General features: G+C 41.3%; 1 pseudogene; it reads left to right on the top strand.

The window, feature by feature from the left end:
- Positions 1-1,658: 1,658 nt before the first annotated feature.
- The window catches only part of LOC141431517 (fatty acid synthase-like), a 14,529-nt pseudogene continuing 2,770 nt past the window's right edge, over positions 1,659-13,417 (top strand).

Raw genomic sequence — 13,417 nt, 5'->3', positions numbered from 1 at the left:
GTGAGTTAGGTTCATTGTCTTTTACTAATGAAGCCGTTAAAGAACTTGAAGTGCATGCGGTCACATTTATGTTTTTGGTGGATTATGTTTACATATTTCTGAGATTTTTACGACATTCTAAGACGACATCAGTGGTTTTTTGCGTGTTTCAAAAAGTTTAAATGGGAAATCCTTTCAAGAAAAAAATCCTTACATGTCTTATTTACTGTCATAAAAAAGCCAAGCCGTATCTAAAGGTTAAATCATGTGGATTTTTTTTTTTTTTTATAAGTAGCTATTGTAACATAACAACATTGTCTATAACAAATAAAATAAAAATGCAAAAAAATCTAACAGGAGAGATTTGAACCTAGAAAACCATTATGAATATGACTTATTAGTTTTAATCACTAAACCACAGGCCATGGTAACTGACGTCTGATCGGACAAAAAATTGAAACGCATTAGATACCTACTTTAAGTCGACAGCTTTCATTGTATGTACAAAAATTTATAACAAAAAATAGAACCGACTACAAAAAAACCATGAAAATAATTTTCTACCAGTCTGAAGTCGGTGCCTCAGCACGAGCCAGCAGGAGTGGACCTATAATCGTCTACTTCACCTTTATACGAGCATATTGGGCTTCAATCACTCCTGCTGGCTCGTGCTGAGGCACCGACTTCAGACTGGTAAAAATGACGGAGTTCTGAGGTAACAAACATAAAAAAAAATTACAACCGAATAGATACCGAACCGAATTTTTTTGAAGTCGGTTAAAAATCTGTTAACACGCATTGTTATGTACAAAACATGTTATATGCATAGCATTGTTATGTACATACAAATCTGTTAACGTTGTGACAGGTCAAAACATGTTTTCGTGAATTGTCAAAAATTCTATTCAAATTTGTTTGGTGTGTTACAACACCATAAAGTTGATTATCGCAGATTTATATTTTGACGACCAGATGGCCTAGTGGTTAGAGAACCTGACTACGAAGCTTGAGGTCCCGTGTGGTCCCGGGTTCGATTCCCGTGTCGGGGCAGATATTTGTATGAAAAATACTAATGTTTGTTCTCGAGTCTTGGGTGTTTAATATGTATTTAAGTATGTATCTATGTATATAATTATATATTTTATCGTTGCTTAGTACCCATAACACAAGCTTTGCTAAGCTTACTTTGGGACTAGGTCAATTGGTGTGAATTGTCCCGTGATATTTATTTATTTTTTGTATACATATTTTTCCCAATCCGCACTGGTCCGCGTGGGAACTATAGCTTAAGCCCTCTTGTTCTGAGAGGAGGCCTGTGCCCAGCTGTGGGACGTATATAGGCTGGGATGATGATACATATTTTCGCAGCAGTTACTGAATCCAGATATTCAATGACATAAAAATGACTAAAATATTTTGCATCATTTGCAGGATACCAATTATGTAATTTTTATTGTAGACAAGTTTTTGGACTTGCCTTATACATATTTACGTAACCATTGAAGTTTGCATTTTTATTATTTGGATGAGTATTATATCTTTTGACCTTAACTTACTTTTTTTCACAATACTTATATATGCATATATCTTCGACCTTGACTGTACTGTTTGCAAATAAATATTTTCTTCCTTTCTTTCTTTCTAGTAAGGACAGTAATTATTCGGTAAAATCTAAAATTATGCAACCCTTACACCTGGCCGAGCGGGATAGGGCAGTTAAACCTGTCAGAAATTACATTCAGGATGCTGTTGGAAGTCTTCTTGCGCGTAATCGCTTAAATCGAATTAATGCATAAAATTCCAATCGTAAAAAAAGCTAAATGTTAGAATATTATACTTTAAGGTGTTTAATTTTGACAGGGTTGCACGGCCTGCCAGAGCGCAATGGCAAGCTTAAAACTCGCGCATTTCGACTCCGCGTTCTTCGGAGTAAATCCTAAGCAGGCCGATCTCATGGACCCACAGCAGCGTATGCTATTAGAGCTAACCCACGAGGCCATCGTAGATGCCGGTTTCAATCCTGAAGAACTCCGTGGCTCGCGAACCGGTGTCTACTTGGGCGTATCCTGCTCAGAAACTGGCGAGATATGGGACGCTAACGTAGACTCGATTCAAGGCTACGTACTCACTGGATGCCAACGCGCCATGTTCGCTAACCGTGTGTCCTACACCTTCGATTTTAAAGGACCATCTTACGTCGTTGACACCGCCTGCTCTAGCTCAACGTACGCATTAGTTCATGCCGCAGCTGATATCCGTGCTGGTAAATGCGATGCAGCTATTGTTGCTGGGGCCAGTCTTGATCTTTTGCCAGCCACCTCGCTCTCTTTCCATCGGTTAAACATGCTGTCTCCGGAGGGTCGTTGCGCCGCGTTCGACGCGGCTGGATGCGGCTACGTGCGGTCTGAAGCTATCGTGACTGTGTTACTGCAGAGACGGCGCGATTGCCGTCGACTGTACTGCACGGTGCGCGGTGCGGGTACGAACTCAGATGGTTACAAGGCGCAAGGCATCACGTACCCTAAGGGAGCTATCCAACGTCAGCTCGCGCAAGAAACGTTTAAAGAGGCTCACTTAAGGCCACAGGATGTCGCGTACTTTGAAGCGCATGGTACTGGCACTAGAGCCGGTGATCCGGAAGAAGTCAATGCAATCGCTGGGCTGTTTTGTGAGGGTCGCACCACGCCGCTCTTGCTAGGCTCTGTCAAGTCTAACATGGGGCACTCAGAGCCGGCGTCAGGCCTTTGCTCAATCGCGAAGGTGGTGGTTGCGATGGAGCGTGGAGTCATCCCAGGGAACCTGCACTATAAGACGCCTGCCCCTGAAATACCCGCCCTCAGTGATGGCCGTATTAAAGTAAGTATTTTTAAGTATTCATTTTAATAAATAATTATTATGAACGAATTCTCAAAAATATGAAAGTTCAATTATCTAACACCAATATCGCAAAGAATAATCTTATTTGCTTACACTAGGTAAATGATTTCTCCTTTATTATTGTCAATTTGGTTTTAAAATTATTGTTGCATGTTAATCCAGCAATATTTGATTGAAATTCGTAAACAAAAGGTATGAAAAATTGTTCCCCGTAAATATCTATTCGAGAACTTTTCGGGCCCAACGACCATCTCTTCTTCATGCTATGGTGTCTCCATTGCCACACGTAAAATTATTATCTATGACCTAAGTAATTATCACATGAGTGATACAATCTGCTTCTTTTAGGTGGTGGACCGCAACACGCCGTGGCAGGGAGGGCTGGTTGCCGTCAACTCCTTCGGCTTCGGCGGCGCCAATGCCCACGTCATCTTAGAGTCGCAGGGCGGCGAGCGGCCGCCACCAGCGTCCTACCCCGCGCCACGACTAGTGCTGGCTTCGGGAAGAACCGAAGCTGCAGTCGTGCGGCTTCTAAAGCTAGCAGCGGCTCATCCACGGGACGCTGAGCTCCATGCTTTGTTGGATGCTGTGCATGCGAGGGCTATTCCACGACACACGTACCGTGGCTATGCAGTGTTGAATCCCAAGCGCAATACCCCGCCTGTGTTGGAAGCAACTGAGGTACCTACTATTAATGTTCGACTCAAAGTCAAAATATTTTTTTTTCAATGTAGGCATAGCCGCATTCACATTTGTCTGTCGTGTTGTGTTAGGATGCTCTCGGTCTCTCTTTCTCTCTATAGCTTTGATGCGACGCAACACAAGACGTCACAACGCACTGCATATTCAGATAAATGTGAGCGCGGCTCTTGATGTAAAGCGTCCAATTCGCTCGCCGGGCCAAGCGACAAGCACTTATGAATGTCATATAAAATCTACCACCGGTTCTGAAAAACCTCTGTTGAGAAGAATCCGGCAAGAAACTCAACGACGTATATTTTTTTTTAACAGATTTACAATTTTATTAAATGATATCTATACATACAAAAATTTAGCACAACTTTATTAACCCCCGACGCAAAAAGGGGGGTGTTTTAAGTTTGACCGCTACGTGTGTCTGAGTGTCTGTATGTCTGTGTGTCTGTCTGTGGCACCGTAGCTCTTAAACGGGTGGACCGATTTGAATGTGGTTTTTTTTATTTGAAAGCAAGTTTATCAGCGATGGATCTTAGACATGTTTTATCAAAATCGGTTCAGCCGTTTCAAGATTATCAGCTCTTTTGTTCGCTGCGGTAGGAATCTTTGACGCATAATGGTATTTACGTTACTTTCAAACATATGTGGGACCTAAAATTGGAAACAACCATGTATGCTATATAACTATGCAAGATTATGGAATTCTCGGCCTGATGCTGCTGCCAGGATAGAACACTAGTAGGTAGGTACACTCTTGATAAAACCATAGCAGATATATCGTGTTTGGATTCGTTTCGATCAGTATTTAATTCAACGTACAATGCAATAGTGGTAACAGGATGAGCTGATGTTGCAGCCAGGATATCCAGCACACTAGTACACTCTATAAAAAATATTAGCACATATGTCGTGTTTGGATTCGTTTTGATCAGTATTTGATTCTACATACAATGCAATGGTGACAACTCGATGAGCTGATGCTGCAGCCAGGATATCCAACACACTATTACAGTTTTTAATAAATAATATACCAAAGTTTAAAAAACATGAAATAAAAAAAAACTTAAATTTAAAAAAACCCCCGACACAAGATAACGCCCGCAAAAATATGAAAAAAAACACCCGAAAAAAAACGCCGCCAAAAAATACAGCTAAAAAGTAAAAAATAATTAAGCAGTACCTAAAATTTGGAATTGAAATAAAAAATACAAAAAGATTCCAAAAAACCAATCTTAAAGTACATATGTTGTATTTTTTAAAGTAAAAAAGATAACTAAAATGTAAAATATAATTACTTATGCATTACCTAGCTGTTGCCCGCGACTTCATCTGCGAAGAATTCGTTTATCCCTATCCCGCGGGGAATATGCTGATTTCCCGCAAAATTAGATTAAGTTAATTAAGTATAAGTACCTAGTAATATTTTTTTTATCTAAAAGTCGTCAGTGTCGGGGGACCGCTGAGGTTAACAGGAAACTAAAGTACATATGTTCTATTTTTAAAGTACCTATTATCTTTAAAGAATTAACTTCTCATCGAATCTTGAAGTGTGGGATATCGTTGGATAGGTCTTTTAAAACCTTTAGGGGGTTGCTAAAACGATTTTTCGATTCAGTGATGTGTTTGCAAAATATTCAACTTTGCAGTGCAAATTTTCATTAAATCGAATCTACTCGTAAACGGTGGGTGGAAAAAATTGAAAAAATTCAGGATGGTAGTAAGTATATCAAACTTACAAGGAAAACTATAACGGTTAAGTTTTCTTGGAATTATTAGTAGTTTAAGAGTAAATAGCAGCCTAAGGTTTAAAATATACCTAAACTTAGAATATTCCTTACAAAATACGAAATCCTTAGAAAAATATTTCTTATTTTTTTCGTAATGGCTATACGAAACCCTATTTCGAGCGTGTCCGATACGCTCTTGGCCGGTTTTTTTTTTACTTTGCCCGTGCGAAGCCGGGGCAGGTCGCTGGTATATATATATAATATAAGTAGGGATTAACGATATAGGTACTGGCTGGTATATATAATATATCTGTCTGTCTATCAGATGAAGTCGCGCGGCATAAGCTAGTTAATATATAGAGGTTGCAATGACATATCTTTGCGACTAAATGATGTGTTATTCACCTGTTTATTATGTAGCTCGTTTGTTTGTATGGGTTTACCGTATCCTTTATTTTTCCAATTTATAGTATAAATTACCAACTGGATTATTTTGAAAAAATATATTATTATGTTGCAGTCCTTTATATAAACAATCACCTAACAAAGAACTGGTGGTGTCGCTTTTCTAGAAACCAAGAAAAACACGGAAGTTTTATTTCCTACATAATTTATCCAACATTTTTTTTTGGCACTATTAAATTTTATTTCAAGAATATGTGAGTCATTATGTATATTACTGTTCCAAAAGGCAATGTGGGGAGGAAATGTTTTTTTTAATTAAAAAAAAAACATCAGAAAATTACAAAGATAGGAAGCTGAAACTTACAGGAAATAATACTTGGCATAAGGGCTCTTTAAAAAAAAAACAGGAAACATTTGAATAAAGGGCCAATTTTACATGCAAACTCGGCTACGCTCATAAAAAAAATACATGCGCTACCTCATAAATAAATCAAAATATACTTTTTCACCTCAGCACCTCAAACAGGCAGGTTTTGCTATGAGACATCAGTGAGCAAAATCGCATTTTGCTCACTCCGTGAGACAAAGTAACTTTTTTTTTTTTTTAAATGCTGACCCAACAGGGTCTACTCACTGAATTCCAAATATTTGAACTTTACTTTGATCTGTCATTTCACTTCAACACGAAAAAAGCGAGAGATAGGATCAAATGTGTTGATTACAATCGTAAATTAAATTTTTGGTATTAAAAATTTATCGATATCTAATAAATTACCATGACAACGAAATATTTCCAAAATGTAAATTTTCCCGATCTTTTAATAAAGTATGCAACCTCGTTGCACGAAAGCCGCTTCGCGTTTTTTTTTATAAAAGAATTCCGTATACTGCCTCTACAGTTGGAATAAATATTTGTTAAATTGAATGAATTTATAACAAATCGATTTATGTTTATGTAATAGAAATCTTATCTTAGAAGCCGTGGTGGCCTAGTGGTTTGACCTATCGCCTCTCAAACAGAGGGTCGTGGTTCAAACCCCGGCTCGCACCTCTGAGTTTTTCGAAATTCATGTGCGGAATTACATTTGAAATTTACCACGAGCTTTGCGGTGAAGGAAAACATCGTAAGGAAACCTGCACAAACCTGCGAAGCAATTCAATGGTGCGTGTGAAGTTCCCAATCCGCACTGGGCCCGCGTGGGAACTATGGCCCAAGCCCTCTTGCTCTGAGAGGAGGCCTGTGCCCAGCAGTGGGACGTATATAGGCTGGGATGATGATGATGATGAATAGAAATCTTAATAAAATACATATTTAAAGGTTTAACAACATTTATAATAAATTATACGTTTATTGTTCAACCTTTTTAATGACCCCAAGATGAGGCTTTTTGCAGTATTAAAAAATAAGTGTGACATTAGTACAAGAAGTTCTTTCAAATTTACAATGCATGTTATGAGTATGAGATTTGTATTTTATCTACTGGACACTTTTTTATGGTTTTAAATGTAATTATTATATTTGTTTCTTAATAATCGAATTCTATTTAAAAACTGTGTGTTTGTTTATTAAACAGGTAGGTGGGGTATGTGGTTTTATTCTTATGTTACATTTAAATTATGTTCTCGCTGCTGAGGTGAAAAATTGTATGTGTCACGCGGGACCAAAGTTTTTTTGCATCTCGTGTATTTGAATTCCTTGCTGTTCTCAGGATTCTAACCTAGAATCACTCGCTGACGCTCGTGGTTCCATTATAGAATCCTTCGCTTACTCGGGATTCAAAATCAACACTCGCAACAAAAAACAACTTTGCTCTCTTGTTGCACAAATAACTATTGTCGCATTGCTTTAATAAACATTTGTGACCCATCAGATGGAGGTGACAGAGACGCGACCAGTTTGGTTCGTCTTCGGTGGCATGGGCTCACAATGGTCTGGAATGGCGCGAACCTTGATGCAGTTGCCGATCTTTGCGGCTAGTATAGCACGCTTGGCAGCAGCGCTACGGCCACTAAACTTTGACTTAATATACGTGCTGACGGAAGCTCCTGAAGTCGCCTTTGACAATATCCTCAACGCGGCGGTATCAATCACGGCCGTCCAAATTGCGTTGGTGGACGTGTTGAGAGAAGCAGGCGTGCGCCCTGACGGGATCCTGGGCCATTCGGTCGGAGAAAATGGTAAGTGTAGAAATAATTATTATTGTAACAGGGTAGTTTCGTTGTACCCCGATAGATGGCGCTAGTGGGGGCGTACAAAATTTTTAAATATTGTTTGTATGATGGCTCGGTACGATTGTAACAATTCATGTTTGATACGTTTGTCTAAATTATTTTTTTAACTCGTGGCTGGCAAGCAAGAAACAAGGTTTAGTATAAAATTAAATAACATTTTTGATAAAAGGTGTAGGTAACTGAAGTCCCCCGACACCGACGACGCTTAGATAAAAAAATATTACTAAAGTACAATTAAATAGAATCTGTCAATTTTCTACATATTTAAGACACCCTATCGTGGGCACACTTGATTATATATGTCCCGTTGTTGCAATTATCATCTAAAAGGAATCAAAAAAGAATAATAGTCACATCACAAAGCCTTAGGCAGCCCGGTGTTTATATTAGTAGGCTGGAAGTGTCTACAGGATTGTCAGATTCTATTGAATTGGAGTGTAGGTACTTGTACTAAATTAACTTAGGCTAATTTTTTGGGAAATCAGCATAGTCCTCGCGGGATAGGGATAAACGAATTCTTCGCAGATGAAGTCGCGGGCAACAGCTAGGTAGTGCATAAGTAATTATATTTTACATTTTAGTTATCTTTTTTACTTTAAAAAATACAACATATGTACTTTAGTTTCCTGTTAGCCTTAGCGGTCCCCCGATACCGAACACGCTTAGATAAAAAAAATATTACTAGGTACTTATACTAAATTAACATAGGCTAATTTTGCGGGAAATCACCATAGTCCCCGCGTGATAGGGATAAACGAATTCTTCCCAGATGAAGTCGCGGGCAACAGCTATATAGTGCTTAATTATTTGTTTACTTTTTAGTTGTCTTTTTTGCGGCATTCTTTATTCACAAGAAATGCTAACTTATTTACTAGAACTAGCTTTTACCCGCGGCTTCGCACGCGTAAACTATTCGGTCTGGTAGTTGCAATTGAACATTTCGGGATTTTACAAATTTCTCCTGGAAATTTCCAAAATTTATATCGTTGTCTTCATTGAGGTTGTGTTATGAATGACTGTACAAAATTCAAGACTCTTAAACCCAGTGCTGAAATTTCAAAAATTTTCCCTATCCAAATTCAAATTCAAAATTAAAATTCAAAAAACCATTTATTCAGTAAATAGGCCGCAATGGACACTTTTACACGTCCTTTTTAAACTACTAGCGCTTTCGGAAAGACCATCATTGCCAAGAAGAATGCGCCGCAAGAAAATTGGCAGAAAGTCATTTTTCAAAATAAAATAATTACAAATAAAATACTTAAAAACTACAGTATACAATTAAAGAAAAAATTACAAAATAATAATAATAATAATACAGGGATGTATGGGGTCCCTTAGTTACAAAACTATACCGTGGAAATATCGGGATAAAAAGTAGCGTATGTGTTATTCCAGACGTCTGGCTACCTACATACCAAATTGCATGCCTCTAAGCCCAGCGGTTGTTATTTCGTCATTTTATCTCAAGGTATCCCGTGGGAATATCGGGTCAAAAAGTCGTTTATGTGTTATCTCAGACGTCCAACTACCACCATACCAAATTTCATGACTCTAAGCCCAGCGGTTATTATTTCGAGATTTTATTTATATCCCGTGGGAATATCGGGATAAAAAAGTAGCCTATGTGTTATTCCAGAGGTCCAGCTACCTACATACTAAAATTTTATGGCTCTAAGCCCAGCGGTTGTTATTTCAAGATTTTATCCCTAAGTAATCCCGCGGGAATATCGGGCGGGTCAAAAAGTTGCCTATGTGTTTCAAACGTCCAACTACCTACATATCAAATTTAATGACTAAGCCAGCGGTTGTTATTTGAGATTTTATCCCTATCTGTGGGAATATCGTAATAAAAGTATCCTATGCATTAATTAAATGTGTGGTGTCGGTCAAGAGTACCGTGTGGTGTCGGTCAAGAATTGCACCACCCCTCTCTTCCCGTGGGTGTCGTAAGAGGCGACTAAGGGATAAACCGGAGGATGGGCAGCAGCGTCCTCCGCGAACTATCGGATATAACTGCGGTCGCCAACCCGCCTGCCAAGCGTGGCGACTAAGGCATTTTCCCCCCAAGGTACAAGATATAAAACTAATGAATCCACACAATCAGCCCAGACCCCTAGTCCCCGGCGGCCCTGCTATTCCTGGCTCCGGTAGCGGCCATGTAACGGCGGGGCAGGGGGTGCTATAGTTAATCACCGGCAGAGGCCCGGCTACCAAAAACGACAACCTTTGGCCCTGGCAACATATAACTGCCGAACGCTGCGGACCGATGAAAGGATACTGGAACTGGAGGAAGAATTGAGCAGGTTACGATGGGGAATCATAGGGTTATCAGAAGTCCGTAGAGAGGGGGAGGACACGATAACTCTTAAGTCCGGTAACTTGCTCTATTTCCGGGAGGGCGAACACCAGTCCCAGGGAGGTGTCGGGTTTATCGTCCACAGGTCCCTCGTGAACAACGTGGTGAAGATCGATAGTGTGTCGAACCGGGTAGCATGCCTTGTACTCAGAATGACCCAACGATATTCGTTGAAGGTCATACAGGTATACGCTCCGACCTCGACGCACTCCGACGATGAGGTGGAGGCTATGTATGAGGATATTTCCAGAGCCATGCATAGCTCCAAAACTCACTTTACGGTTGTTATGGGGGACTTTAACGCAAAGCTGGGCAAACGAGACGGTGAAGAACTGAGAGTGGGGAAATTTGGAGTGGGGCGTAGGAATCACCGGGGCCACCTACTGGCCGGTTTTATGGAGAAGGAGGGACTCTATATGATGAACTCCTTCTTCAGGAAACGTGAGCATAGGAAGTGGACCTGGATGAGCCCTGATGGTGTTACGAGGAATGAGATAGATTTTATCATGTCGACGAAAAAGCACATATTCAATGATGTCTCCGTGATCAGTGCGTTTAAAACCGGGAGTGATCACCGTATGGTACGAGGCTCATTGAATATCCAGTTCAAGCTTGAAAGGTCTCGACTGATGAAATCTACGCTCCGCCCAGAACCTGCTCAGCTCCAAAACCCCGAGAGCTTTCAGCTCGAACTTCAAAATCGTTTCGAATGCCTAGGTAGCGAGGTGGACGATTACAACGACGGGTTTGTGGAAGCTGTCCATATGGTCGGGTCTAAGTTCTTCAAGACCCGCCGTACTAGAACCAAAAGGCTTTCGGATTCCACCCTTAGGCTCATGGAGGTGAGGCGTGAGATGATTTTGCAGTCTTCTGGTGACGCTTCTCGTTATCGGCAGCTCAACAGACAGATCTCAAAGTCTCTGAAGCGCGATGTACGCTGATTTAATACTACCAGTATTGAAGAGGCTATTGAGCGTAACAGGGGCTCTAAGGTTTACCAGGGATCTGACTGTTGGTCAAAGCCGGTTGATGAAGCTCAAGACCGACGACGGCAGAATCGTTTCATCCAAACCTGAGCTGTTGGAGGAAGTTGAAAGGTTTTATGGACAGCTCTACACGACAACCCGAATACCCGTCGAAAATCTAGCTAAAGACCCGAGGACTAGATTAACCCGACACTATACCGAAGACATCTCGGACGTCAGCCTGTACGAGATTAGTAAGGCCCTCAAACAGCTTAAGAATGGCAAAGCCCCGGGTGACGACGGAATTACAGCCGAGCTTCTGAAGGCGGGTGGTAAACCAGTCCTTAAGGGCCTTCAGACGCTGTTTAGTTCAGTCCTTCACCAAGGGAGAACGCCGAAAGCATGGAAAGAAGTGTCGTGGTGCTCTTCTTCAAAAAAGGTGATAACACCTTGCTGAAGAACTATAGACCCATCTCACTTCTGAGCCATGTTTACGAGTTGTTTTCCAGGGTCATCACAAACCGTCTCACACGCAGGCTTGACGACTTCCAGCCTCCCGAACAAGCCGGCTTCCGAAAAGGCTATAGTACCGTAGACCACATACATGCGCTGCGGCAGGTTATACAGAAGACTGAAGAGTATAACCTCCCCCTTTGCCTAGCATTTGTGGACTACGAGAAAGCCTTCGATTCGATCGAGACTTGGGCTGTGCTGCAGGCTCTCCAGCGGTGCCAAGTTGACTATCGGTATATCGAAGTGTTGAAGTGTCTGTACGAAAACGCCACTATGTCCGTCCGATTACAGGATCAGAGCACGAAGCCTATTCCTCTGCAGCGGGGAGTCAGACACGGAGATGTGATCTCTCCGAAACTGTTCACCGCTGCATTGGAGGATGCTTTTAAGGTTTTGGACTGGAAAGGACGAGGCATCAACATTAATGGCGAGTACTTCACTCATCTTCGATTCGCCGACGACATTGTAGTCATGGCTGAGACCATGGAGGACCTCGGTGCTATGCTCGCTGACCTCAGTAGAGTTTCCGACCGAGTTGGCCTGAAAATGAACATGGACAAGACGAAAGTCATGTCTAATGTCCATGTTGTACCAACTCCCGTAATAGTCGGAGACTCTGCGCTCGAAGTTGTTGACGACTATGTATACCTGGGACAAACGGTCCAGTTACGTAGGTCCAACTTTGAGAAAGAGATCACTCGTCGAATCCGACTCGGCTGGGCAGCGTTCGGGAAGCTTCGCAGTGTCTTTTCGTCCAAATTACCGCAGTGTTTGAAGTCAAAAGTCTTTGACCAGTGTGTATTGCCAGTGATGACATACGGATCTGAGACGTGGGCGCTAACGATGGGCCTCATGAGAAAACTCAAAGTCACTCAGAGGGCTATGGAGAGGGCTATGCTCGGGGTTTCTCTGCGGGATAGAATTAGAAATGATGATATCCGCAGTAGAACTAAGGTTACCGACATAGCCCGAAGAATTGCGAAACTAAAGTGGCAGTGGGCGGGGCACATTGCTCGCAGGACGGATGGCCGATGGGGCAGAAGGTTCTCGAATGGCATCCGCGGACCGGGAGACGAGCTGTCGGTAGGCCTCCAACAAGATGGAGCGACGACTTGGTTAAGATCGCGGGATCGCGGTGGATGCGGAAAGCACAAGACCGGTCTGAGTGGAGAGCCTTGGGGGAGGCCTATGTCCAGCAGTGGACGTCTTTCGGCTGACATGATGATGTATTAATCCGGTTATAAACCTACTTTTTGCCAAATTTCAATCCAAATCCGTTCTAGCCGTTTCAGCTGAAGAAGTGACAAACATACTCACTCACTCACAAACTCACATCTATATAAAATAAAAATGAATCGTTAAAATGTGTTGCTAAGCGAAAAACTCGGAGACGGCTGGACCAATTCAGCTATTTTTTCTTTTTTCATATCATCGTTAAAGTCTAGCGGAAGGTTTTTATGAAGAGAAAAAACTATTGGGAAAAATTGCTGGAAAAAGAAAATCGCGGAGTATGGAAAGTGCGTAATAAATGCATCACCTGTGGGTTTTAGTAAAATGCGGAGGTATGCGAATGTATTGCTACTCAATTTTATTAGGCGTTTTGTTATTAATCCCCTTATTTTGCATTTTGCATGGCTTGCTTGGCTTGGCTGGGAAGATGTTTG

Source organism: Choristoneura fumiferana, chromosome 9 (genome assembly GCF_025370935.1).
Source record: "Choristoneura fumiferana chromosome 9, NRCan_CFum_1, whole genome shotgun sequence".
NCBI lineage: Eukaryota > Metazoa > Arthropoda > Insecta > Lepidoptera > Tortricidae > Choristoneura > Choristoneura fumiferana.
The sequence above is the reverse complement of the archived record's forward strand: the minus strand, read 5'-3'. Positions and strand labels throughout refer to the sequence as shown.